Source organism: Macrotis lagotis, chromosome 1, assembly GCF_037893015.1.
Source record: "Macrotis lagotis isolate mMagLag1 chromosome 1, bilby.v1.9.chrom.fasta, whole genome shotgun sequence".
Classification (NCBI taxonomy): Eukaryota; Metazoa; Chordata; class Mammalia; order Peramelemorphia; family Peramelidae; genus Macrotis; species Macrotis lagotis.
Genome location: NC_133658.1, coordinates 213746235 through 213773256, shown reverse-complemented (window position 1 = coordinate 213773256; position 27022 = coordinate 213746235). Strand labels below are relative to the sequence as shown.

Here is a 27022-nt window from a genome sequence, read left to right as displayed (position 1 = left end):
ATACATATATATATATAGCATGCATTCACTCCAGCATTAATAGTATTACCCCTTGTTAACTGTTTGGGCTTAGAGACTTTCCTCAGTTGTGTGTGATTCAAAAATCCAAGCTATGAATATGCTTTATTTATTAAAATATATGTGGATCAAACTAAAAAAAAGTGGCAATCATCAAAACTGCCTGATACTGGTTAGGAAATAGAGTAAGGGATCAGTGGATTAGGACAGGCTCAAAAGAAACTGCAGTAAATGACTATAGCAATCTTCTATTTGATAAACCCAAAGACACCAGCTTCTAGAATAAGAACTCACTATTTGACAAAAATTGTTGGGAAACTGGAAAATAGTATGGCAAAAACTAGGCAAAGATCCACATCTCACACCCTATACCAAAATAAGGTCAGAATGGGTACAGGATTTAGACATAGAGAGCAACATAGATAAATCAGATCTATGGAAAGTAGATAAATTTATGATCAAACAAGAGATAGAGCATATTATAAAATGAAAAATGAATGAATTTAACCACCTGAAATTAAAGTTTTTACCTTAATAAAATCAATGTTGCCAAAATTAGAAGGAAAGCAAAAAGCTGGGAAATAAACTTCCCAACTAGAAGTTCTGATAAGAGTCTCATTTCTAAAATATATAGAGAATTGTATCAAATTTATAAGGATGCAAGTCACTCCACAATTGATAAATGGTCAAATGATATGAATAGACATTTTCAAATGAAGAAATTAAAGTGCTCCAAATCATTATTGATTAGGGAAATGCAAATTAAAACAACAATGAGGTATCTCTATCTCATCTCACATTTATCACATTAGCCAAGATGAGAAAATGGGGAAATGATCAATTTTGGAGAGGATGTGAGAGCATCAGGATGTCAATGCCTTGCTGGTGTAGTTGTGAACAGATCCAACCTTTCTGGAGAGCTATACAGAACTATGCCCAAAGAGCAATAAAAATGTCCATACTCTTTTACCCAGCAATTCCAAATCTAGATGTATATACAGAACAAATTATAAAAAAAATTCATAGCAGCTCTTTTAGTAGTGGCAAAGAATTAGAAATTGAGAGAATTGCCCATCATTTGGGAAATGGCTAAACAAGTTATGGTACATGAATACTATGGAATACTATTGTTCTATAAGAAACCATAGTCAGACTCTAGAGAAGCATGGAATGACTTGCAGGATCTAATGCTGAGCGAAGGGAATAGAACCAAGAAAACAATGTACACATTACCAACAGTGTGACATGATCAACCCTGATAGAAGCAGCTCCTCTCAGAAGTTCAGAGACCTAGGACAACTGAATTAGACCAACTATGGACAATGTTATCCCAATCCGGAGGAAGAAAATCAAAACAAAAGAAAACACACAAAAAAAACCCTTCAGAATCTGATGAACTCTAAAAAAAATTATATCTTATGCATTTCTTTCCCTCAAACCTAATTTCTCATGCTGAAAATAACTAATCTGTAAACATATTTATCAAAAATATGTATGTGCAATGCTAACCTGACTGTTCACCACTGAGGGGGGTGGGGTGGGAAGGGGGACTGGAAGGAAATTTTGAAGTTTAAAAACATGCATGTACGAATGGATGAAAATAAATAAATTTTTAAAAAGGACCTCCCTTAAACCCAAATCATTTGGGTTCTCACTGATTAGCCACCAATAGGTCCAACCCAAGCCTCATTTGGTCATAGTTTGGGCCTTCATTTAGTCATTGTATGGTCCCCTTACTTGATCATGGTTTGAGCCCAGATGGTTCAGTGTGAATATAATTTAGCATTCATTCATCTTTTTTTGTCAGAAACCCTGAATATCTTTCCCTCCAATACTCATTGATTTTTAATAGGGTAAAAGAAGTCATTCTTTATCTCTTTTCTTACCTAATCTTAATCACAGAATGGAAGTTGCTTCAGTCAAACTAAGAAGTGGTTCACAATCTATGCATAACTCTAGGCCCAGAATCCTATATACTGTGCCACTTAGCTGCCTCCTTCATACATCTTGTAGTATAAACTTTTCTTTGCATATATACATACATACATATATATCTATATATATACATATGCACATATATATATACACACATATATATATATGCATATATATCAACTCTACTAAATGGTGAGAACAAGAATTAAAAGAATTGGGGAGTATTTAACTCTATCTCCCTCATGATTTGGCATAACACTATACATAAAATAGGTACTTGATTATTATCCCATTAAATTCTAAAATTGATGAGACTCACAAGTAAGAAAATTTAGAAAGCAGCAACAATCTATTCATAGTCCTACAAAGACCCCAATGAGGAAATGGGAATTATATATTGTCTTAATTAGTATTCCATTTAATTTGCATAATATAATTCAGCTCAGAGTAGGATTACATTTTACCCAATTTTACAAATAATTCTTTTATGAGGGGAACTATTTAAAGAAATTCTGAGGAAAAGTAAGATAAACAGGCAAATATTTAAAATGTTTATAAGATTGGCAAAATATATTTTAAGAAAACCTATTAAACATCAGCAATACTACTGAATTAGAGGTTCTAAATGTACCACTAAGCATGTAATTATTGGAGAAGCTGTGTGGTACAGTAGCAAACACCCAACTTAAAAGTCAGAAGATGAGAGTTTTCCTTATTGGCTGTGAGAGCTTACACAAGTTATTTAACCATTAGGCATATTAGCTTCTTCCAATTGAAAAATGACAACATTTCTTGCACTAGTTACTTCATAGGTAGATACCACCTCCAAATCATAATTGCAAACCCTACCCTCTGAATATCTGTTTTGGCATCTAGAGTAATGCTTAGAACCCTAAACACAAGTAAGTATAAATTCTCCTGCCCATCAATCCTTTTCATCCTATAAAATTCATGTAGCTTTCAACAGATGACACCATCCCACACATTTCAAATGTGGGAATTACAGAGTTAAACTGCAACTGGATTGACTCTCTCTCTCTCTCTCTCTCTCTCTCTCTCTCCATATATATATATATATATATATATATATATATATATATATATATATATAAATATATACACACACATATATATATGTTTATACATGTACATTTTATATATGTACATATATATAATTATATCTATTATATATGTTGTTTATGTCATATATCTGTCAATGACCTCAGGGATAAATCTATACATATCTTTGGGATAGGTGTATATGTTTCTTTGATGAGTGGATCTCAATTATTTTTTAAGAATCTCTTCTAAGGCATTTTATGATTTTTTTTAATAGTTCAATCTTTTTTTGGCTCCTACCTTATAGTATTTGACTAGGAATTGAAAAATAAATAAGAAAATGAGCTGGTAAAAGTTAATTTTTTTTTAGTGACTCAATAAACTAATCTTCTTTCCCAGCTAAGTTACAGCAGTTAAGTTCCCATCTTTAATAACATAGAGAAAATGCAGTTTCTTCTTCCAATCAAACCAAAAACACTCTCTTGATGTCTTAATTGATGACAAAACATTTTAAGTATTTTTTTACATCACAAAAGGCGATGCAGAGGCCCACAGCAGAAGTGAACAGGTTATATCATATGGAAGCACTCTAAAGAGCAATACCAGCAGTAAATGATGTCATCACAGAAATGAAAAAAAGAAAATACGTCATCAGGCTTCTAGAAGAAATCAGGGAAGAGCTCCAGAAAATTGGAAGGAGCCCTAGGAGTTGGACAAGCAAACAAACCTGCAATCCACATTATTTGTATAATTTGTATAATTGTATATATCACCCTTCCAATGATACCTCATCTTAACATGAAGGTGACCCAAGTACTCCGGTCAAATCAAGTTAACAAAGATTTACAAGCATGCTATACCAGACAGTGTCCTAAGTATTAGGGATACAAAGAAAAGCAAAAACATAATCCCTGCCTTCAAACAGCTTACAAGGGCCCTGAGGAGACAAGGTCAGTCAAAAGTCTTTGAGTATGGACTGCACAATGGACTGTGGCTTGGATCCTAAGAGGAGTCCATATGAATGAGAAGCTCATCACCAAAATGTTGACTGTGATAACATTTTTCTCAATGCTGCCATCTACAAACATGTGATTCCCTTAGGAAGACATTTTTAATCTTTTGAGGGGCTTATGTACAATCTGATGAAGGCCTTTGGACTGCTTTTGTAATAATATTTTTAAATGTATAGAATAAAATACAAAGAATTACTCCCAAAAAATTTATATTGAAATAGTTGTTGGTCTTCTTGTTGTTGTTTCCAAGAAATTAATTTAATAATGTCAGATTATGATCCTGTGTGCTAAAGAATGTATTAAATTATAGCCCTCACCAATTAGAAGCATGATAAAGAATCACAGGATATTAGAGATGCAAGGAAAATTAAGAATTTATATAGCTCAATATTCTCAATATTTAGATGAGGAACAGAAGTTCAGAGATATTCAGCGACTTGTCTAAGATTAAATAAATAATGGTTGGTTGGTGTTCTTCATGCTCAAAGAGGACCAAGATGATGTATCAGAGACAAGGTTCAATGTGCAAAACTCTGGCTTCATCTTCATGAGTTCAAATCTGACCTTAGACTTACTAGCTTTAAGACCCTGGACCTCAGTTTGTCATCAATAAAAATGATCAAAGAAATGGCAAACCACTCCAGTATCTTTGCTCCCCCCCTCCCCCCCAAAAAAACAAAACCAAAATGTGGTCACAAAGAATCAGACATGACTGAAATGATCCCAACAACAAAATAATAATAAAAATTATTGCAAGTATATAATTATATGCATAATAAGTACTAGAAGAAAAGCAAATAAGATTTGGGGGTCAGATAATCTGGATTTGAATCTGATCTCTGCTATGTAATAACTGTATGACCTCATCACTTTACTGTTTGGACCTCAGTTACTTTATCTGTAAAACAAGGGCTTTAACAGATTCAATCATTCTAGAGAGCAATATGGAACTATGCACAAAAAGCAATAAAAATGTTCATTCCCTTTGACCAAGCAATTCCAATTCTAGGACTTCATCCAGTAGAAAACATAAAAAATGGGAAAAGCCACACATGTCCAAAATATTCAAAGCAGCTCCTTTTTGTAATAGCAAAGAACTGGAAATTGAGGGGATGCCTATCAATTGGGGAATGGCTAAACAAGTTGTGGTACATGAATACATGGAATAGTATTGTTCTATAAGAAACCATAAATGATTGAACTCTACAGAAGTGAGAAATGAGTTACAGAATCTGATGCTGAGCAAAGGGAACAGAATCAAGAGAACAATGTACACACTAACAATATTATGAGATGATGAACTTTGATGGAAGCAGCTCCTCTCAGCAGTTCAGAGAGCTAGGACAATCCTATTAGACCAGCTATGGATAATGTTATCCCCATCCAATGGAAGAAAAACAAAACAAAACCAAAAAAATTAAAAAAAAAATCCTTCAGGATCTGCTGAACACTTTATAAAAATTATCTCTTATATATCTCTTAGTCTTGATCCTAATTCCTCATACCAAAATTGACTAATCTATAAACATGTTTATCAAAAATATGTATGTACATTGTTAATCTGACTGTTTGCTGAGGGGTGGTAAGGGAGGGTGGAAGGAAATTTTGTAATTTAAAATCTACATGTGCAAATGGCTGAAAAAATAAGTAATTAAAAAAAACCAAGGACTTTAGATGTTTTTTCAAGTTTCTATCTAGCTTTAAAATCAGCCTTGGATGACTGTCAACCTTTGTTTGTTGCCTTTGCTCCAATGTCTGTGCTATTGAATGAAGTAGGGAAAATCATAAAGCCATGCTAATTGGGTCCACTACAAGTTACTGTCATAATCTCTACTGGAAGCTTGCTGTGGGCAGACAATCATTTTTACATCCCTAATAATTCACTATTTCACCATAATGGCTTTCCCCAATCTTAGCCCTCTTTTAAACTGTTCCACAGCTACTCATCTTGCTCCCCTTAAAGCAGGAAGTCTTGCTTTCTATTTCACTCCAAAAAATAAAGTTACTGACAGAAAGCTCCCTTTTCTCTTCTATTCTTATAGTTACCATCTGCCACTATCTTCTCTTTCACCTATTTCATATGAAGATATGGTTTTTCTTCCAGTCCCCTGTCTAGTCATCATTCTATATTTCTCCTCCCTTTTGTGGTTAACCTCCATGACAATGCTCACCTCCAGATGCTACAAAACTTCCCGTTCTACATTCGCATACTTCAAAATAACTTTTTTGATCCTAACCTATACTAATCTTGTTAGTTGATGGATTAACTTCTCACCACCCCCTAGATACAGAAATCCCTCATAAATCTAGTCATTTTTTTTATACACAACTAACTAATGGCCCCCCACAGCAACAAAGAATCACATATACAATACAGATCAAGTGTTTCCAACCTAAGGCCCATCCAAACAGCCTTCATCTGTAGTTGTCCTTCCCAACATTTGTAGTTGTGCTCCTCAGTGGAGGCTGTATTCATAAATGAGTATTGAATTCTGTATATATCTTTCAATGGATTTTTGTTGAGCAATCAGACTCAGAAGAGTTAAAAGGCTGGACACCCCTGAATAGATGATATAGGAGAAAAAGCTCTGGCCTTACATATCAGAAAACCTTAGTTTCTAAAAACTGACCTTATACTTTTGGGTCAATCACTACATACTTCTATGTCTAAAATTCATCATCCTCTAAATTTGGGGTGCAAGTGATCTTCACAGTTCCTTTTGGTTCTAAAGTCTACTCCCACTCCCCTTCCCCACAACTGAGCAAAATGATAAGATTTCATCCTACAAAGGACATTTTGTGTGTGTGTGCGTGTGTGAATATATATATATATATATATATATATATATATATATATATGTATGTATGTATGTATATACACACATATATATGAAATCTGGTCCCATCCATTTATTCTATAGGAGGAAACTGAGATTTACAGAAGTTTAATGACTTGTCCACAGTCACATATGAATTAAATAGCATAGCTGGGATTTCAAAGTTCTCTGACAATAAATTCTATGCCCCAGCCACTGAACTATCCCCTGCCTACCTTAAGGGGGGAAAAAAAAGATCAAGGAAGAATAAGCCACTAAATATGAAAACAGACAATTATGTTTATGTTACTATCCAAGAACCTCCTTCTTTTTGGTGTATCTTAATCAGTAAGAATAGTAGTAAAATTAAAACAATAATTATTAATAATATATGCATATAATAATCCAATTTTTTATTATTATTATTCACAGTACCTATTTCTATATAAAGCTTTGCAGTTTTTAAAAGCACTTTCCTCACAGCTACCCTGGGGAAGTCTGGCTAAGTTAAAATATGAATAGATTTCTTGTCCAGCTCCAATAAAGCCTTTCTCTGTTTATGAAGTTGTATGCTAATAATTTCATTGCACTGAGACAGCATACCATAAAGACGTCCCTATAGAGTTTGCCTGATAGTCTTCCTTATCACATTTGCCTGCCCAGAGGTAGGAGGGTTGGAGTGAGAAAGTAGTAGACAAGAAAAAGAGAAGACATTTAGTAACTATTACCTCCTCATCACAGACACTTACACTGAGTTTACTGCCTTAAAGTGTTAGAAGTTATTTTTTTATGAATTCTTCCATTAGGATATAAATCTTATTAAATTTCTAGCTGTCTCTGATTTTAGAAAGAAAATCCTCAATATTTTCTAATATCACAGCATTTCCAGATTTGAAGGGTTCTTAGTAATCATCTAACTCTGATCTCTAATGGCAATATAAATAGCGTTAAAATAGTTTTGTTTTTAGACTCACTGTTGTAGAGCTGGATTGAAATTCAGAGACTAGTGCACCTCTCTAATTTACAGATGAGAAAAATTGTGTAAAATACTCTAAAATAAAAGTCAATTCAGGAGAAGTCCTAAGAGACTTGGAAATCAGGGAAAGTTTATTTAAGTTGTGTTATTATATTATTTATTATATGTATTTCTTGTCTTCAGTCTTAAAAATATTATCTAGATGACTGTAAAATCATCTTAAAAAGGAGAAGGAATTTCTTTAGGAAGATACACTATATACCGACCAGTGGTAACAAAAATATTTCACTAAACAAACTTATTCATTTAAAAAGTTCAAAAACGTTGGTTTGATTATATAACCTATATTTTTCATCATTATTCTTTTGTTTTTTACTATTCTAAGCTCTTATGAGTCAATGGTTTGTTATTAATATTATATAATCCTATATTAATAGCTAATATTTTCCTGTTAACTTCTAGTTTGTCTGGGGACAAACAGAATCTCACCTTTTCTACAGATTGATGGACCTTTCAAATATTTGAAGACAATTATATCTCCCCTAAATCTTCTCTTCTCTAGACTAAACATGCCTAATACCTTTAAAAGATCCTCGTTTGTTATAAGTATGGTACTTTGATAGCCTTTTTCTAGATTCTCAAGTTTATCAGGACACTTCATAAAATTGTAATACTCAAACATGAAGAAAACTGATGAAAGAATTAGTGGGACTAACACTTCTCTATTTCAGGGAGATAAGCTCCTCTTAATATAGTACAAGATAGTATTAACATATTTGGGTTTCCACATCACACTGCTGACCCATATGGAGCTTAGGGTACAATAAGATATTTTTTCAGAGCATATGCTAATTGTTTCTCTGGTCTTATACTTTTGAAGTTGATTTTTTAAGACAAATATAAAACTTTACATTTTTCTTCTACTAAATTTCATCATCTTGGATTCAGTCCAATGGTCAGTCTCTCATACATCAAAATTTTCTTGCATCATCTCTCTTTCTTTCCTGTATTAACCTCCACCTGTTTTTTTTGTCATCTTCAAACATGCTAAGTATGTCATCTCTTCTTTACATAATATTAAAGTGCTAGAGACCAAGCACAGAACCCCAGAATACTTTAATAGAGCCTTCCTGCTATGCTGACTTAGAAATATTAAGTATACTTTTTTAAAAATTATTTAAGGCAATGGGATTAAGTGACTTGCTCAAGGTCAAACAGCTAGGCAATTATTAAGTGTCTGAGGTCAAACTTGAACTCAGATCCTCCTGACTCCAGGGCCTGTGCTCTCTATCCAGTGCACCATCTAGTTCTAGCCCAATATTAAATATTCTTTGCATCAAATCATACAACAAGTTCTGAATCCATCTGATTTTTTTAATGTCTAACAAATACTTCTTCATCTCCTCCACCAGAGTGGTAAAGAATACTGTTTGCAAAAAGTTTTGCCAAAATCTAAGTACACTGTAGCCACAACATTGCTCTCAATTAATTTAGTAATACTGTCAAGAAAGAAAATGGGGTTAGTCTGGCATGATTCATTGCTTCCCTTTCCTAATTTTCATCAATCATATCTTTAATGATTCATTCTAGAATTTTCCCCAAAACTGAAGTCAGGGTTCCTACAGTTAACAAACTGCTCTCTCTGCTTTTTCTTTTAATTGTTTTGAAAAATTGCAGGAACATTTGACTTTCTCCAATCTCATGCTTCCTCTTTTGCCTTCCATGATCTTCAAATATCATTGACAGTGGCTCAGTAATCACATGTTCCAGCAACTTGATCTAAGAATGCAGTTCATCTGGGCCAGGTGACATTCAGTGAGGTCTCTCAACTTATCTTTGGGATCAACTTTCAGTTAAATCATTTGTATTTTGTATTTGTATGCTTGCCATCTCTTCCCCCTTAGAATGTGAGCTCTCTGAGATTAGGGTCTGCCATCTGCATCATCTCTACAGAACCCTGGATGACTGGTCAACAAGTGCCTGAATAATGACACCTAGGAGAAATCACAGCCTCCAAAAAAAAACCCTGGTCTCTCTAAGGAAGTTTCTATTGTCAGTGAGTTTTTTCTTCTATTTCACTCAGTTACTCAATAAATATTTGGCAACCTACTACAGGGAGATCAACCACATAGAGCATCACGGAAAATATACTCAAAAAGTTTTGAGTTACATGATGTTCCTCAGTGGTTCAACAGATAAACTGTTAAGCCTGGAATCAGAAAGATATCTTCCTGAATTGAAAAACGGCCTCAGATATTTCTAACTGTGAAACCCTGGACACATCATTTACCCCTGTAAATGTTTCCTCATTTATAAGCTTCTACCTTCCAGGGTTGTAGTAAAAATCAAATGAGAAAATTGTAAAACCTTTATCAATGTTACCAGCACATAGTTAGCTGTCATGTTTTAAGTATCAGCTATTTTATTCTAGAATCAAAGAACCCAGGTTCAAATCCTGGCTCAGGCATTTAATATGTGATCTTGGTTGTCACTCATATGTAATTGAGGGGGCTGGACAAGGGTGGGCTCTAAAGTTAGGCTTTATGAGTCAAGGTCACCCACTTGCATCCAGGGCCATCTCCAGTTGTGCTGATTCATTTCTGGTCACTGGACTCAGATGACTCTAAGGAGAAATTAAGTCTGGTGACTTAGCATATAGTGCCCCCTCACTCAAATTCAATTCATGTGCTTGTCATGGCATCACCTCCCTGACATTGTGGTCTTTTTTGAAAATGAAGGACCAATGCCAATCACCCTCAGTCCTAATGCAGTATCCTGACCACTTTTTGATAGCTTACAAGAAAAATGGCTAAAGCATGGGTGAATAGCGAATACCCAATTTTCCCCATCTCCTCCTGTTACTTAAATTTCTGAAGCTTTTTTGAGTCCAACATCTGGATTCCACAAAATCCAAATGCTAAAGGCATAAGATGGAAGTAAGTGATTGTGGAACAATACAGCCCATTCTGAGCTTCCAGAAGAGCCTGTGAGTTGTTTTCATACTGAACTAAGGGCTTGCTCCGAACAGAAAAAGCCTACAATCAGCCTGTGGATCTCCTCTTCATAACTATCAAAAGCATACAGAATGACAGAAAGCAACAGTATATATGGCAAGGAACTAGGCATTATAAAAAGAAAATTTAAATACTCTTATCTTGCCCTGAAGAGTTTCACTTTTCAAAAATAAAAATAGGCTAATCTACCAAGTTTATAACAATATAGGCTAAAAAATTCAACCTACAGCCAGCATAGATTTTACTATTCTTTTATCATTGTGATGTAGTGGATATAAAGTAGTCCATTTAGAGTCAGAAGACCTGGATTCAAATCTCAGTTTTGCTACTGTTGGGGGGGGGTATTGTTCAATAGATTCAGTCACTGTGATTTCAGTTCAGGTTTCAGGGCATTCAGGGTTTGTCATCTTCTTCTCTAGTTCATTTTATAGATAAGAAAACTGACCAACAAGGTTGAGTGACTTGCTCAGGGTCACATAGCTGTTTTTGTGTGTCTTTTGTTTTTAAAGACAACCATGACATTGAAAGGTGATGCCCTGACATGCATATGATTTTCATTTGAGTGAGGGGATCCATGCTATGTCATTGGCCTCATTTTCTCTTCCAGAGCCATCTGGATCCAGTGGCCAGATATGGATCAGGATGACTGAGGATGGTTCTGGATTCCAGGCAATCGGGGCTAAGGCTTGCCTGGGGTCAATAAGCTAGTGCTAAGTGTCTAAGGTCAAATTTGAATTAGGTCCTCCTGATTCCAAAGCTGGTGCTCTATTCTCTATACCACCTAACTAAGTAAGGGTCTGAGGCTATATTTGAACTCAAGAAAATGAATCTTCCTCACTTCTGTCTGATATTCCATCTGCTGTTTCACCTAACTGCCCCATGGTTTTCCTACTACTAAATATGAGACTTTGTCTCTATGCTGTAAAACAAAACAAAGCAAAAATTCCAATACTGGACAAGATCCCATCATCTCTGCTTCCTGACTATTGGTATCTACTACCATCATTCACAACTGTTCTCCAGTCAAATAGAAACCCTTATTTATCCACTGGTTCAGTGGTGCCCTACAATAGACCTGTCCTAGGCTTAGAGCTTTTGCCAGAGCCATCAATGTCACATTATGTTGCAATTTTGTCTTTTTTATCCCAACATCACAGTAAGGATTAAATAACTTCTTGTTGATTAATTGTCATTACCCTACTCATCAGTGTTTTAAACTGAACAGATATTTGATCTCTGGTTGTCACTTACCTTGTGACTTATATTCTTAAAATCTTGATATGTAGTAATAATTATATTTTAACTCCCTAAATCCTTACTATGTATCTGTTCTCACCTCTGATGGCCATATTCCTGTCCTAGTGTCTAGTTATTCTAGTTTCTACATCTTCCCGATGACTTCAGTCATATTGCCTACAACTCAAAAGACACCAAGAAAGAGGAAAGGGAAGAAGGGCAGACGAATAGAAGAGGGGAAATAAGATGAATCAGAGAAGGAAACTGGAAACTACAAAACAGGAAGCCATACATGTGGGGGTGGGGGTGGGGGGGAACCTCCACATGCACCTGAAGAAAGGTAGGAGAGCTTCTGCCTCACTAGGCAATGTGCAATACTCATTTATTTTGCTATAACTATCCTTGTCTCAATCCCTAGAAACACTAACTATTTTCATTTTTCTGAGAAGGCAACATAAAAATGTAGTTTAAAAAGTAATAGCTTGAGTACTTATTAGCTATGTGAAATTAAGTAAATCACTTCATTTTTCTCTCAGTTTGCTCCTCAATTTTCAAAATGGACATAATACTGCCCTTATACCCTATCAACCTGACTGGTTAGGTAAGAAAAGAACTTTGTAGACCATAAAATACTATTCAAGGAAAAATGTAGTCATTATTATTATTATAAGACCACAATGGCAGGGCTCTCCAAGAACCAAGCAAACAGAAGACTAACTCGCTCTCATTCACAAATGATTATGTTTTACCTTGCCAGTGCCCAATGATTATGAACATGTCCATATTTAAGAAAATGAATTTTCCAAACCCTAACTAGCCAGTTCTGAAAGTTTTAATGGAAGTCCTCATTTCACTTCACTGGTTTAGCATTTATTCCACTCCAAAACACACACACACACTCCAGGACAGGTGTCCCAAAGCAGAAGCTTCGAATTTTATTTTCCTTATTTATGCCCATGTTTATTTGTTTCTGTCTGTTCTGAAGCACCACAAGGCACATTCAGTCCCTTAAGCAAATTTTCAAATGTTCCCAAAAAGAAGGTATTCTTCTACAGAAAAATATCAGGTATTTGTTATTTTTAAATATACAAATAGCAAGGCAAGGAAGACTAAAAGAAATACAAAAGCCATTCACAGAAAACTTGTTCCTCACAGAGAAGATACAATCCTTATTAGACTGGAGGCTCCTTGAGGGTAGGGTCTATCTTTTACTTCTTTTCTGTATTACTGCTTTTTAATAAATCTTTACTGATTGATTGACTACATGACTTATATTAACTAATTCTAGTTTTTAAACTACCAAATCAAACACCTTTGTGATATGAGTGTTAAGTCTGTTCTCTTGATGAATTTTAATTACTTTTTTCCAATTTTAAAAAGTTAAGACAAAAATAAATTTAACATCAAAACTAGAGGTTGCCTCAATAAACAAATCATTTTTTTGCAAGGGAATCTTTATTTTAAAAAATAAACAATTCTAGGAGATTGTCAATATGGGCTGCCCTTACCTCTGCTGACTTCAAATCTTCAAAGGGCTGTTGTCACTCGGAAATGGGGATCCCTGGAAACCTGCTTCTGTTTGGCCCCACAGAGCAACACTAAAGGAAAGGACAGAAGGTGTACATAGTTTTAATTTTAGAATATCTATTCTTGATAATAAAAATCTATTCATAAATATTTGTGGGTTGATTTAAAGAAAAAGAAATCTCTCAATAAGACATAGCTTCAAGTGGAAGAAATGCACTATGGAGGTACTTACTAAATCATGATACTCATTTTTCAAGCCTTGTCACAAATACTGTGCAGTTTTAGTTATTGTAGAAATTCAGCTAATAAACTGTATGTTCCCTAGAGGCAATGTTATTTTTGCCAAAGATTGTGAAAGATTGTGAAAGATTTGCATTTCTCTACAAATGAGTCTAAGAATCACTGAAAGCATTCATTTCGAAGATTTTAAAGAATGTTAAGGGATGGCTAGGTGGCACAGTGGATAGAGCACTGGCCCTGCAGTCAGGAGTACCTGAGTTAAAATCTAACCTCAGACACTTAATAATTACCTAGCTGTGTGGCCTTGGGCAAGCCATTTAACCCCATTGCCCTGCAAAAAATTTTTAAAAAGTTTTAAAAAAATGTTTAAAAAAATTCTGATTCTAGGGGTGGCTAGGTGGCGCAGTGGATAGAGCACCAGTGCCTTGGAGTCAGGAGTACCTGGGTTCAAATCCGACCTCAGACACTTAATAATTACATAGCCGCGTGGCCTTGGGCAAGCCACTTAACCCCACTGCCTTGAAAAATCTAAAAAAAAAAAAATTCTGCTTCTAACTTCTCAAATATGACACACTTCCATTACTTTCAGCAATAAAATCACATGATGGAAACATTTCCAAACATAAATTTTCAAGGTGCTGTCTTCAAAGTACTAGTTTCTTTCAAAAAGTTGTTATTTTCCTCATTAAAATATCTTCTTCATCTTTGCTATTCTAAATCATTCCCCATTGATGAATAAATAGCTGTCAAAAGAACAAGAAATAAACTCTTAACAGTATTTCTCTCAATTGCTAATAAGGAAAAAAAAAGGCTTGAGAATTCCTTTCATGTCTACAAAAGTGACTAAGATAACAAATGATGAAAATAGTTTCAGGATTATAGAAATATAAGAACACTAATTCACTTCTGGTAGAGCTATTAATTTGTTCAATGTTCTGGAACACAATTTAGAATTTTGCTGATTTTCCATACTCTTTGACCCAGAAATCCTATTATTAAGACACACACATGCACACACATACATACACACACACACACACACACACACACACACACACACACACACACTTCAGTTCTGCAGCAAAATGCACAGAATGATTTTTCAAAATATTAACCTTGAATATTAACATTGCCTCAGAATTTTTTTACTAGTTGTGTGAACATGGATCAATCATAGGATCACTTGATCACAGATATAGAGTTGGAAGGGACTCAGAGGCGATGAAATCCAATGTTCCTCTTTTACATAAGAGGGAAAATGACACATATTTAGAAAGTGTCTGAGAAACAATTTGAATTTCAGATTCCATGTTCAGCATTTGATTCCTTATTATCACACTTCTATTTAACCTCTCAAACACAGTAGTGAAAGAGGAATAACAGCATCCAGTAGTTGTGAGGGTCAAATGAGATAACAGGTGTAAAGCACTTTCCAAATCTTAAAGTGCTACATAAATATTTAGCATTGGGAAAAGGAGAGGAAAAAAAATCCACCAAAATATTTATAGCAGCTTTATTGTAGGAAAAAAATTAAAAGTGGAAAAAGTAGATGTCTATCAATGAGAAAAGAGCCAAAGATACCATGATACATGATTACAATCACTATGCCATAAAATTGACATATACAAAGAAAAAAAAAGAGAAAGATAATAAGATTTGCATGAGGTGATGCCAAGTGAACTAGACAGAACCTGAAATATTTACAACTAAACCAGTAAATATGAACATGAGCAAAGTGTTAAAAGGGGAAAGAGCTAAAAAAGCAAGCAATTCTCTCCCTCCCTTGAAGAGAGATGACTATGGATATGGAATACCATAATACATGGTGAAATTTAACTGACAATAGTGGTTAATTAAGTGAGCTCTCCTCCCCCCATCATTTTTTATTTTTTGTTATGAAGGATGTTTGGGGGAGATGAGGAGTGGAAGGGATGGAAATCTTTAAAATTAAGTCATCTTTAACTTGAAGGGATAAATTAAGTATCATCTGCTGGGTATTATGATAGTCATATGTCATCACATTAAAGTTCAAAAAAAATGCTTCCCTTTTTTATTAAAAGAGAATACATAGCACCCTCAAGTTCAACAGCTCTTTTAATTACTTTGTTAGAAAATAACTACTGAACCCTATGCTTGTGGAAAAATTGGCACATGTAATTTTGGGGGAATACAGCTTTCTGGGCAGATTTTTGCTTGTTTGTTTTGTAGCACTGGCCAAAAAATACTTCTCTATATTTACACTTTTTTTCTAATACTTCTGTCTATAACTCTACAAATGTTTCTTGAAAGATATTGCATAAATCTTCTCATGCCTTTTTTTTGAATGCATATATTAACTGGTGCACTTCATTAATTCTGATATTTCAGCTAAGTTTAAGGATGCCAAAACTAAGCATGCAAATCTGTCAAATACTCAGATGGATCTGTAATCCTAGTGCTGTATATGTCCCCTCCATTGATCTAGAGATCAATCCTAAATATATCTTTATGTTTTTGTTTTAGCAAGGCAATGGGGTTAAGTGACTTGCCCAAGGTCACACAGTCAGGTAATTATTAAGTGTCCAAGGCTGGATTTGAACTCAAGTCCCTCCTGACTCCAGGGTTGGTACCCTATCCATTGTGCCACCTAGCGGCCCCTAATCCTAAACGTTTCTAAAGCACTTACTAGATATCAGATACTAAATATCTAGTATATGCACAGATGATATAAAATCAAAATGAAATAGTTCCTGCTCTCAAGCAGCTTATATATTCTTCTTTCAAAGGGAGACATGTTCAGAAGTACATAATGATTATATAAAAAAATAATGCAAGACAGTTCGGGAAGGGAAGGCATTAGAAGATGAGGGGAATCAGGAAAGACTTCCTTTAGATAAAGGTTAATATTAAGTTTTGATGTGAAGGAAATTTGTTATTTTCTAAGGGATAGAGGTGAGGAGTCCAGGAAATTCAAGCAAGAAAAGCATCTAGGATACAGACACAAATAAGTACATCATGTGTAAAGAATCAAAAGTTCAATATGTAGATACAATAGGAGGAATAATATACATGATACTGGAAAGCTTTTAAGTTATGAAGTCCTGCATAATGCCAAAATGTAGGGAGCTAGGCATCAGTTTATTTACTGACAGTGACACAGTCGTAACTGTGAATTAGGAAAATCATTTTGGCAGCTAAATAAAGGTTGGATTAGCAGGAGAAGGAAAATGAGGTGGGAAGAGCAATAGGGAGACAGTAATAGTCTATGAGACTACATAATAGACTATAATAGCACTATAAGAAAAGTGCTGAGGGAAGAAAGGACTTAACTAGGCCAATGGTCATGTAAGAAGAGATACTATGGAAACAAAAATAATAAAATTTAGCAATGGATGAGATATATGGAGGAAGTGATAAGTCTGGGATAAAGATACTAGACTAGTAGGATGGTAATACCTTGGACATAGGAAGAACCATGCATTTAAAGGAAAAAACTTTGAGTTGCACACTTCAGATCACAATCCTATCCATGCCTATTTATCCAATGTGACTCACTTTGGGTCATGGAAAGTAAAAGGGGTGAAGTGCCACTAGGGTAACTATTATTCATTTTTGGATGATGCAGTATAGATGTCCTGGGAGGGTGTGCAGGAGTTTTCCAATTGCACCGGCACAGCTATTTCTTCTAGCTAGATTGCAGGTAACTTATTACCTTTTCCAAGGACTGATACCTGATACAGAAAGAAGGGGCATATAGGAACTTACAAAATTGAGATGGAAGGTGGGAATAATAGGGAGGAAATAACAGGTGAATGGTATAAAGCCAGAATGGAAACAAGCCCCCATGAGTAGGGAGGATGAGATGTAAGCCTTCTTCCAATCTTCACATCAAAAGATCATTTACCCTCTGGGGTTATCTCAATATGTTTCACTTACTTTGAAAACTGGTTTAAAGCATCAGAAAAACTAGGAATGAGCAAGGATCACCTTGCAATAAAATAGTCTGGTGGCTCCAAAACTGGATCTTAGGAATTAAAATGTAAGATTACAAATATGACAAAAATAGAAAAGATTTGCAAAAAATAAAATTACATATTTTAACAAACTATTTTCTCTACCAAGGACAGTATGAAAATACACACACACACACACACACACACACACACACAATAATATTACAGTGTCCAAAAATACTTAGAGAGGAGGCATGAATGGTACTATAAAGGGGAAAGATGGGAAAAGCAACAGGATAAGATCAACAAGATAAATCTACTCTTGAGATGATACAATTCTAAGAAACTGAAGGGACTAATATATAAGATACATGAAAGAAATGAACCAATTCAAACATTATTAATACCTACAGAAGATAACTGACAGAACATCAATTAACTTTCTAACTAGATGCCTACTCTCTCATCTGCACAAAATCATTAACACAGATTGAGGGCCTCTTTCATGAGGGTAGTAATAAGAAACAAGTAGGTTTTCCAATTAATATTCAGCAATGGCCCACATCTTTACCATTTCACAATTAACTGAAAGACATAGAGACTTCATTGTGCTTATTGTTTGAATACAAAAAGGCATTCAATGTTCCAGCAGAGCAAAGTGTCATTTATATATTCTTTTACAAAAAGGTGTCTCATATCCATAGATAAAGATTCCTTGGAAGATATGAGAATAGGAATGACTCTGTTCAATGATCCTCTGCTAATTAATGGAGATATGGGAACTGTATGCTCCCCCCAAATCATCACTGTGTTTAAGGAGATCTAGTTCTGAGCCCAAGACAAAGAGGTACTGTCTCTGGATAGTGAAGGTCTCCAAATGCTTCATTTATCAGTCGACATTACACTGACTCCATATCAAGCCCCAAGATATTATAGAGCCTCCTAAAAGAGATCTAAAATCACTCAAAGGAGTACAATCTACATAGGAATTACCAAGTGGATGAAGAAAATCTATTTCCTCTGGATATTTCAATACAAACATTTTACTGACTTTACTAAAAGGAGTGCAATCTACATTGGAAATACCAAGTGGATGAAGAATATCTACTACCTCTGGATATTGCAATACAAACATTTTACTGACTTTACCATGTGCTAATGAGACATAGATGACCACATCCTCTAGACCACTGAAAACAAGTCTCATAAAAAGGGGACCCGAGAGATATGGTAGATGTAAGCTAGTTACCAAAAAAAAAAAAAAAAAAAAAGAAAGAAAGAAACTTTAAGGAACAGAAGCAAGAGGTGTCACCAAGAAAAAGAATAGTCAAAATATGGCAACTGGACAACTACAGTGCCCCACTAGAAACTTTGCAATGTTGGAAGAAGTCATCCTGCAGGTTGGATGGTGTCCCTCTGAAGAATTTTTAAGAAGAGTTAAACAAGAATCATATGAGCAGATAGGAATGGGTTTTGATCTAGGGAAATTTAATAACAGATATTCAAATGAGTTGAGTTTTGTATTGATTGTATTGATTTTTGTATTGTTGAGTTTTGTATTGATTTTGAAATCAACAAGTTATCTGAGGCACAAAAAAGAGGTTGGCAGGTAGTTTTTGTGAAGGAGTCATAAATTATGAATGTGGTTGCTATTTGTTTTTTTCAACAGCCTTCAATGGTTTAGAGAAGGGTCTGGAAACAAGAAGGCTAATTTAAGTGATACATTGCAAAAAAGGAGAAGGTGCAAAGGAATCCTTTACTGAGAACACTGGAAAAAACACAAAGGGGACACAATAGAAGCAATCACTGTATGACTTAGGGTAAGTCATTTGGTCTTTCTCATCCTCAGTTTCTTCATCTGTGAATCAATCAGGAGACAACCTTAAGTAGCACAAAGAACAATATAGAAGATATAGATCTGGCTTTAACATTAATAAATGGCAAAAATTTGGGCATATGATTTCCCCTTCAAGATCTCATTGTCCCATTCTATAAAATGAGGAATTTTGCAATGATCTTTCGGGCCCTTCTTAGTGCCCTGGGATTCTTTGATATGGTTATCTATTATGAGTAGAACCAAAAGTACTTACTGATTTGATATATCTAGAATGCAGAATGAAGAACGCTGGGGGACACTATCTGACTGCAGCAAGTCTTTCTTTAAAAAGATCTGGTTTTTCAAACAATAAGAAAAAAGTCAAGTTAACTTAGACCTTCACATCCTATTCTATTTTACCTATTTGCTTTCTCATTCAATTCCTGTGGATCATAACAAAAAACACAGTACTTCAATCTTAGAAGGGTTTTCAACAGAAATTGGTTTACAACCAATTTCTGAATAAATAAGTCCTCCATAAAATACTTGAGAAAGAATGACCAATTATTATTTTTTTTGCTTAAAGACTTTGAGAGAAGGGAAACCTACTACATCTAGAAGTAATTCATTCCACTTAGTCATTAAGAAGATTTTTCCTATATCAAGAGCAAATTTATATACTTCAACTTCTACTTACTAGCTCCTAATTCTGCCCTCTGGGGGTCATATAAAACAAATTCAATTCACATCCACATTAAATCCCTAAAATCCTTTAAGTTGGTTAAAATATCACTGTCCTTCATGCCAAGTCTTTTCTTTTCCAGTATAAAAATCCCCAGTTCATTCAAACAATTGCAATATAGAGACTTCCTAATCCCAGGCTTCCCTCACCCAGATCCTCTCAGCTTCATCAAATGTTCCTTCCTAAAATGTAATGGCCAGTACTGAACACAAAATTACTGATATGGTGTGACCAGGGAAGCTTAGAACAGTACTTCTATAAATCTCTGGTACAAGACACCAGGCGGTCAAAGATCCTGTTACATTTCTTGGCCGCCACATCTCACATACAGACAGTTGCCAACTTGCAGATGGGCTGTATTCCAAAGGTTTATCTCTTACATGGTTATTTGGGCCTCATATTCCCATAGGAAAAGAAGGCGGTTAGGTTCCCAAGCCAACATCAATAACCAATTAAACCTAAACTGTGGCTGGACTACAGATTTTAAGTGCTCCTGGGATGCAGCTCTTTGGTTGTGGTCTTTGATGTACTATTTAAAGGAGCAGGTGCTTTCAAGTCAGGTGTTCATAAATCATTTCTATTTTTGTTGCTGCAACTCAGAGCATTGTATGGTACCTAGTAGTTGCTTATTAAAATTGGTTTTGTTCTTTTTTAAATACTAGACTGATATAAATGAAAGAGCTGGTAAGAACTCCCTCTACCGATGCACCTGGCTCAGCAATGTAGAAGTCTTATAGGGTTTACTAGCCCTAAAGAGGGGCAGACTTGCTCCAAGTCTCACAATGACATGACAGTTTTCTATCATCTATGGAATACTGTATCTCAAATATATATATATATATATATATGTATATATGTATATATATATATATATTAACTAGTAATAATAATAATTCCCATTTGTAGCACAATTAAGCTTACAAAATACACTCTTGTGAAAGACAGAATTGGTGATACTAGATCAGGCCCATTTTACAGATAACTTAGGCTTAGTCAGGCACACAGCTAGCAAGGGTCTAAAGCAAGAATTTAGCTCATTCTTCTGAATTCAAGGATACATTCTTTCTTCTACCACCCAACCTCAAGAAGCAGTCTCTGGCAGGAAAAGGTCTATAGTAATATTTGTGACTATTTAGTGTCTGAGTGGCTATCCCCTGAGTATATACAGCGTGGTACCTTTAGCGTTCCCTGGATACATATTCTTTGGCTAGCCCACGTGTGCCTTCCACATTCCCATGTCCTTCTCTCACCATTCCTTTCCTCCCACTGTTCCAAAGTGTCTGTCTCTGTCTCTCTCTCTCTCTCTCTCTCTCTCTCTCTCTCTCTCTCTCTCTCTCTCTCTCTCTCTCTCTCTCTCTCTCTCTCTCTCTCTCTCTCTCTCTCTCTCTCTCTCTCTCTCTCTCTTTCTCTCTCTCTCTCTCATGATTTCCTCCCTTAGAAATTTAGTGGCTTGCCACCAAGGTTAGGGGGAGAAGAGGAAGAAGAGGCAATTCAAGGAACACAACTCAAAGGTTGGTCTCTAGACCAAAAACGTGGAAAAATAAAAAAAAACCCTGCAAAACCAACTGCTTAAGCTAGATTTTATTACCATCTAGGATACTTCTAAGAAATCAAACTCTTCTTTCTTCACTTCTTCAATGCAGTGAAGTCACTGCTTATCTTGTTCCCTGCATTTAACATTCTCTCAGTTCCATGCCTTTGTATTCTCTCCCAATGACCTTGAGCTTATTTTGTATTTACATACATAGGATATATGTTGTCCACCCTGACATAAGTCATAAGTTTCTGGAAGGCAAGGACTTTTTCAACCCTACCTTTGTATAGGTAATAGATGCAGAATAAATGATTGCTGATTGATTAATGAATTGCTTGTAAGAGCTATTAAAGCATTAATTTCTAACAACTAGGTTTCTAAATTTGATTTTTGATGGTTTCCCTCTCCTACATTTCTAGAGAGCATTTATATGATAGATTTATTCTATTTTTCTAGTTGCCCTTGTGCAAAGGTTCTTAACCTAAGGCTCATGAAGAGGGAAGAAACTGCTGTTTTTTTGGTTGTTGAATGTGTTGAATCTATCTGTGTCTATAAGTAGTTATGTATGCAAATATAATATATATATTTAAAAAAATATTTCCTTTTTATCTTATGTCCTTTATTTTATGTTTTTAAAAACATTTCCAGGAGAGTTCATTAGTCTTCACCAGCATGCCAAAGGAGTGTATGGAATTAACTTGAAGGAACACACACACACACACACACACACAAACACACACACACAGAAAATAAAATTTTAAAACAGAACAAGGAACTTTCTTGAACACATTTTTTTCAAGTGCTCATATCACTATAACTCCCCAATCTATCTAAATTCTTAGATTAAGATACAGAAAACTATTACAACTTTTGTAGCTAATCTGTTCCCCTGGCCAGAAATGAAATTTATCTTTTTAAGACTTACAAGTCTATAAGCAGCTGTTTAGTACTTCAATAGCAAAAGAGCTCCAACTAGAACAGAATCATAGAAAAACACTTTTTATAAAGCTGAAAAGGATTTTAAGAACATCTTCTAATTCAAACCTCTCATTTCACTGAAGAGGAAACTGAAGCCCAGAGAAACAAAGTTACTACTCAAGGTCATAGAGCTAGTTCTTTAGATTACTGAAATGCCTTTTTCTATCTGCCCCCATTTTATTCCTAATTAAATAGTTTTTTTTTAATTAAAAAGAATTGTTCATGAATTTTCAAGGAAGCATTCTGTACTTGGAATAAAGAAGACAGAGTTTAAACCTGTCTATTATTAATTTATAGATTAAGGGAATCATAGAAAATCTCAGATCCTTGATGTATTCATATTTTTCACACATAATAAAATAAAGGAGGAAGAAGAAACACCCAGGACTGATTGCCACAAATGATTTTCCACTAGTCCTGTATATAGAAGGCACCTTCATATAAATAAACTATTTCCATTTCAAGAAACTTGAAGGCCTTACAACAGGGGCATGGATTACGTAAGACTTATATAGCCTAGAACATTTCAGGTTTTGGTTCCTTGGTCATATGAGTGGTCTTTAGTTATTCTAAAGCACTTCTATAGACGACATTAAAACCTCCTTTAAGCAGACTCATTACTAACTCAGGGAAACCTCAGGAGAATGAGTTATTATAGAAAGAATACATCAAACAGCACAACTGGGACTAATCATTAAGGAAGCAAGTGAGGCAGTAAAGCTGCAAGGGGCTGAAGGAGAAGCAGAAGAGTCAAGATAGCTTCTAGTCTTGCTCCTGCTACCAAGAAGCAGAATATTGTCAAGCAGGTAAGCTCCCCTCCTAGTAATCCTACTTACAGCACCTACCTTGTAGGATCCTTTGAAGAAAACGCCTCTTAGTCACTATTAAAATGCTTCTTATCATTATTATTGGAGCATAACTAAAACAGCTTCTAGCCCTAATAGTCCATGATTCTACTTTTATGACTATTCCAATCCTCATTAAAGTGCTAGAATCAAAGAATGACACGTTGGAGGTAAGAAGTGTTACGTCATCCTGTCCTCCTGTCCCCCCTTCCTAAGGTCGGGCTGGGGACAAACCCTTTTGGAGGAGGGGTCGGATGTAGGCTCGGGCCGAGGACCACACTCACCTGGGGGTCAACTCTCAAGGATGAGTGTCCCCCGCCAGCGTCCGGGGCACGAGGGCGGAATCAGACAAGTCCCGGGCTAAGGCTGGCCGGGCTGGGGGCGCCCGGGCCGGGGTCCGGCCGGCCCTCCCGCACAGCCGCAGCCAGCCCAGCCGCCAGCCCCCGGCCCGCCCCCCGGGGCCGCCCGCCGTGCCCGGGATGCGGGCAGCGGCCGGGCGGGTCCCGCGCGCCCTGGGGGAGGCCGGCGGGGGCGAGGGCGGAGCGCGCGGCCCCGCGCAACGCGCCAACCTTGACCTTGGCTCTGCCCAGCTCCCGCGGCCGCCCCCAGCCCCCCCGGACCCAAGCCCAGCCCCCGTCGGCGCCCCCCGCCCCGGCTCCCGGCCGCTCCCGCGCTGCGCCCCGGGATACGAACCGGCTCTCGGGGCGGCCCCGGCCGAGCGCGGCTCCCTCCCCGCCCGCGGCCTCGGGCGCCGCTCCCCGAGAGCCTCGGCCGCGCGGGCCATGGCCGCCGCCTCCCGGGCTGGCCGGCGCGTCCGCACTGCGCATACAAAGGGCCGCGGCGGCCGCTCCTTGCTTTACCTGGGGTTTTGCCGCAGTTGTCGGGCGCGGGCGCGGCCTCCGCGGGGCTGCGCAGTCCGCGGGAGCGTGCGCGCGTGGGGGCAGCGTCTCCCTCCCGCGCCGCCGCCCCTCCTCCGGGCAGCGGCCGCTCCCCGCGGCCCCCGCTCCCGCCGCCGCGCGCAGGCCCGGCCCCGGCCCCTCCGCCCCGGCCCGCCGGCGGGGAAGGGAGGGGGACGGGCGAAGCCGCCGCGCGCCCGGGAAGCCCACGGCCCGGCCCCCCCTCCGCAGCGCGGGCGCGGCGCCCCCTGCTGGCCGCGGGCCGCCCCCCGCCGGAGCCCCGCGCGCCGGCTCACCTCCGGCCCAGGCGGCTCCCCGGGGAGCCCGGAGGCTCAGCCCATCCCCGGAGCGAGCCCGGGCCGGCGGCGCCCGCGTCTGCCCTAGGCCGTGGCCATCGTCGGGATCGGCGCTCGGAAAGCAGCCTCTGCGAGGGGAGGGCCGGGCTCCAGAAGCGCGCCTCCGGCCCGGCCCGGCCCGGCCCGGCCCCCACTCTGATGAGTCAGATCCATCTCATCCGGCCATTGTTTCCCTAGCGGTGACGGGGCCGGGCGGGCCGGGGGAGCTCGCCCCGAGGCCCGCCGCCGCCCCGAGCCGTCCCTCGGTCCTGGAGGCTCGAGCCCGGCCCTGCCTGACCCACGGGCAGGGGCAGGGAGGGGCTGCAAGGGCACAGACAGCCGGCGGAGGTGGGCTCCGGGGGCAGCTCCCGGCCCCGAAGCGGGAGGTGGACCCCGAAGTGGACTTGGGCCCCTTCCACAGCCGTGCCCCGCCTCAGCGGGATCCGCTTGCCCTTCCCCATATTCAGCATTGCGGCTCCCATCCCCATGCCCTTGAAAAGCGGAATGTTCTCCCTCTACATCTCTTCTTCACATCTTCATTGTTTTTAGACTTTGGCGAGGCAGTGGGGTTCAGTGGCTAGGTAGTTATTGAGTCTGACATCGGATTTGAACCCGGGTCTTTCTCACTCTCCACTGTGCCATCCACCTGCCCTCGTCTTTGCTCTTTTTGAGCAATCAAGTAGAAATGCATGGCTCTTTACCTTTATAAAAAAAAAAAATTAAGGTGTTTTTTTTTTTTGCAAGGCAAATGGGGTTAAGTGGCTTGCCCAGGGCCATACAGCTAGGTAATTATTACGTGTCTGAGGTTGAATTTGAACTCAGGTACTCCTGACTCCAGGGCCATGCTCTACCCACTGGGCCTCCTAGCTGCCCCTCCTTCATATCTTTCAGAAGGCCATTCCTGAGTTTCACAGTTGTTAGAATCCTGTCCATCACGGTGTGTTTATTTTTCATATTTTTTTTGCATTATCTATCCAGAAACCCCATATGTTCTCCTTCACAAATATAAGTACTGGCTCATTTTTAGCAAAAACAAGTGCCTTTCTGACCTGACTTGTGATTTCTTTGCCATAGAAAATTCCCGTTAAGAAAATTTTCTCGGGGAGCACAGGCCCTGGGAGTCAGGAATACCTGACCCCAGACACTTAATAACTACCTAGCTGTGTGACCTTGGACAAGCCACTTAATTCCACTGCCTTGCAAAAACCTTAAAAAAAAAAAAAAGAAGATTAAAAGAAAGAAAATTATCTCTAACAATGAAGACTAGCAACTACTCTACCATTTAAAGCCATAAATGTTTTACCTGAGGAATGAGGATATTACAGGAATTACCTAGGGTCTTTCAGGTGGTATGCCAGAACTTAGGCTCCAACACAAACCTTTTTGGAGTTGTAGAATGACTCTATCCCCTGAGCCAACTTGCCTCTTGTTAGACACAAATAGTATTGAATAAATGCCAGTTATTGATTGATTGTTTTGAGGAATAGCTTCATTGATACAGGTCCATTCCTTTTTATCCTGTACTATTTATTTTTGAATTCTTATTAAATGAATTGTGAAGAAATAGCATGCTGAAATCCCAATTCTAATATAACTTATTAGGGGGCAAGTTACAAAACTTTATAAAATGATGTTGAACTAAATGTTTTCTAAGGTCTCCTTCAGGTATAAGTCTTGATCTTTATGGAAACCTCCAGAAAATCTTTCCCCACAAAAGCTGAGGACTTTCACTGATTCTTTTACAATGTAAAAAATATCAATAGCATGTCTTGTGCTCTAGCCAAATGATTGGACGATATCCTATTACAGTCATAATTGTCCTTGATAATTCTACCATATTGATCTTTGTAGATCTTATGCTAAAGCCTGATAACCTCTAGTTTGAGTCTTGCTATTCATTGACTTTCAATTCCTTTTTAATTTAAAGTCCTATGAGATTGTAGTATTCCAAAATCTATAGTCTGATAATATTACAGGAGAATGTTAAGAGGTGGACTTTGGTAGAAGTGAGTAATTTAGAATGACCCCAAGCACTAGGCCCTATTCAGTCTAGAGTTTAGTTCCTGCTTCATCCTCAAAGTCTTTGAAAGATACAGATACAATAATCCTA

At 37.7% G+C, this 27022-nt stretch overlaps 1 protein-coding gene across 3 annotated transcripts in view; it reads right to left on the bottom strand.

The window, feature by feature from the left end:
• The window catches only part of RNF144A (ring finger protein 144A), a 332710-nt gene extending 308081 nt beyond the window's left edge, over positions 1-24629 (bottom strand). For all 3 annotated transcript variants that reach the window (XM_074209608.1, XM_074209609.1, XM_074209607.1), the window contains exons 1-2: positions 24542-24629; positions 13576-13665 (exon numbers count right to left, since the gene is read on the bottom strand). The gene's annotated coding sequence lies outside the window, so the exon portion shown is untranslated. The remainder of the gene's footprint in view (positions 1-13575; positions 13666-24541) is intronic.
• Between the last annotated feature and the right edge of the window lie 2393 nt (positions 24630-27022).